This window comes from Lampris incognitus, chromosome 12 (assembly GCF_029633865.1).
Source record: "Lampris incognitus isolate fLamInc1 chromosome 12, fLamInc1.hap2, whole genome shotgun sequence".
Lineage (NCBI taxonomy): Eukaryota > Metazoa > Chordata > Actinopteri > Lampriformes > Lampridae > Lampris > Lampris incognitus.
In genome coordinates, this window is record NC_079222.1 from 2,404,340 (window position 1) to 2,407,471 (window position 3,132).

Consider the following 3,132-nt stretch of genomic DNA (forward strand, 5'->3'; position numbering starts at 1 on the left):
ATAAGATACATAAGATACAACGATACATATGATACATAAGATACATACGATACATAAGATACAAATATACATAAGATGCAATGATAGACAAGATACATAAGATACATGAGATACATACGATACATAAGATACATAAGATGCAATGATACATAAGATAGATACAATACATAAGAAACAAAGATACATAAGATACATAAGATACATAAGAAACAAAGATACATAAGATACATAAGATACATAAGAAACAAAGATACATAAGATACATAAGATACATAATAAACGAAGATACATACGATACATAAGATACATAAGAAACAAAGATACATAAGATACATAAGATACATAATAAACGAAGATACATACGATACATAAGATACATAAGGTGCAATGATACATAAGATACATAAGATACATAAGAAACAAAGATACATAAGATACATAAGATACATAAGAAACAAAGATACATAAGATACATAAGATACATAATAAACGAAGATACATACGATACATAAGATACATAAGATGCATTGATACATAAGATACATAAGATACAATGATACATAAGATACAAAGATACATAAGATACAAAGATACATAAGATACATACGATACATAACATACATAAGATACAATGATACATAAGATACAAAGATACATAAGATACAAATATACATAAGATACATACGATACATAAGATACATAAGATGCAATGATACATAAGATACAAAGATACATAAGAAACAAAGATACATAAGATACACATACGATACATAAGATACATAAGATACAAAGATACATAAGATAAATAAGATACAAAGATACACAAGATACATATGATACATAAGATACAAAGATACATAAGATACATAAGAAACAAAGATACATAAGAAAAAAAGATACATAATATACGAAGATACACAAGGTACATAAGATACAAAGATACATAAGATACATAAGAAACAAAGATACATAAGATATAAAGATACATAAGATACGAAGATACATAAGGTACATAAGATACATACGATACACAAGATACATAAGATACATAAGGTACATAAGAAACAAAGATACATAAGATACATAAGATACAAAGATACATAAGATACAACGATACATAGGATACATAAGGTACATAAGAAACAAAGATACAACGATACATAAGAAACAAAGATACATAAGATATAAAGATACATAATATACGAAGATACATAAGGTACATAAGAAACAAAGATACATAAGATACATAAGAAACAAAGATACATAAGATATAAAGATACATAAGATACGAAGATACATAAGGTACATAAGAAACAAAGATACAACGATACATAAGAAACAAAGATACATAAGATATAAAGATACATAATATACGAAGACACATAAGGTACATAAGATACAGAGATACATAAGATACATAAGAAACAAAGATACATAAGATATAAAGATACATAAGATACGAAGATACATAAGGTACATAAGATACATACGACACACAAGGATAGTACATCTGTCGCCATCTTACAATGATGTGATCACAGACGTTCCCCAATCTTCTGTGAATAGGACACATGGCCACTGTGACTCTAGTTAATGGTCACACCCTTATCTGCCGCTGTATTGCTGGTAAGGGGTGGGGCTACCACCACGCAGTTTAGACTGGAGCGGTCACGTAGATGAGTGAGGAAACGTACCTGTCACTCGGTGCGTTTACATGCACATGTAAGTCGAGCTATGGGTACGGCTCTGTTAGGCCACCCAGTTGGACTACTGGCGTCGTCCCAGTATACAGGAACCGGGGAGAATCGGTTTGTCGACGGAAGTGTGTCCGACCCTGGGACGGTAGCGGGCGACATGCCCCCTTTCGGCTGGTTGTTATTGGATGAAAGACCGCCACGGGAACTACGGATCATGTGCAGAACGCCTAGGCCAGTTCGGGCCGGTTGAAGCGTGTACATGCCAGAGTAAATCCACCCCCAACCACATCCTGTAGGTGTGGTAGTCCCACTTCCAGGAAGTCGATTTGGTACGACTGACACGTTTACACGTATTTTAAAAGTTCAGTTCTAGTCGGACTAACACAATAAACCCACTTTATCTAACGTCACGTACACGTAGTCAGGAAGCGTTGTATCCAGATGAACCGGATCAGCCTTCTCTGATTGGCTTAGCTGGATCGTTGAGCGTGCATGAAGACACGTCTTTCACTGCACGTTGGCGTCGCTGGTAGACTGACAGCACGCTATGACACTTCTTCTCCCGCCGGGTCGGTCATTACAAATGAAACTTCCGGTTCCTGCTCATCCGTCTCGCTCTCCCCGCCGGGTCGGTCATTACAAATGAAACTTCCGGTTCCTGCTCATCCGTCTCGCTCTCCCCGCCGGGTCGGTCATTACAAATGAAACTTCCGGTTCCTGCTCATCCATCTCGCTCTCCCGCCGGGTCGGTCATTACAAATGAAACTTCCGGTTCCTGCTCATCCATCTCGCTCTCCCGCCGGGTCGGTCATTACAAATGAAACTTCCGGTTCCTGCTCATCCGTCTCGCTCTCCCGCCGGGTCGGTCATTACAAATGAAACTTCCGGTTCCTGCTCATCCGTCTCGCTCTCCCGCCGGGTCTGTCATTACAAATGAAACTTCCGGTTCCTGCTCATCCGTCTCGCTCTCCCGCCGGGTCTGTCATTACAAATGACACTTCCGGTTCCTGCTCATCCATCTCGCTCTCCCGCCGGGTCTGTCATTACAAATGAAACTTCCGGTTCCTGCTCATCCGTCTCGCTCTCCCGCCGGGTCGGTCATTACAAATGAAACTTCCGGTTCCTGCTCATCCATCTCGGTCTCCCGCCGGGTCGGTCATTACAAATGAAACTTCCGGTTCCTGCTCATCCGTCTCGCTCTCCCGCCGGGTCTGTCATTACAAATGAAACTTCCGGTTCCTGCTCATCCATCTCGGTCTCCCGCCGGGTCGGTCATTACAAATGAAACTTCCGGTTCCTGCTCATCCGTCTCGCTCTCCCGCCGGGTCGGTCATTACAAATGAAACTTCCGGTTCCTGCTCATCCGTCTCGCTCTCTCCCGCCGGGTCTGTCATTACAAATGAAACTTCCGGTTCCTGCTCATCCGTCTCGCTCT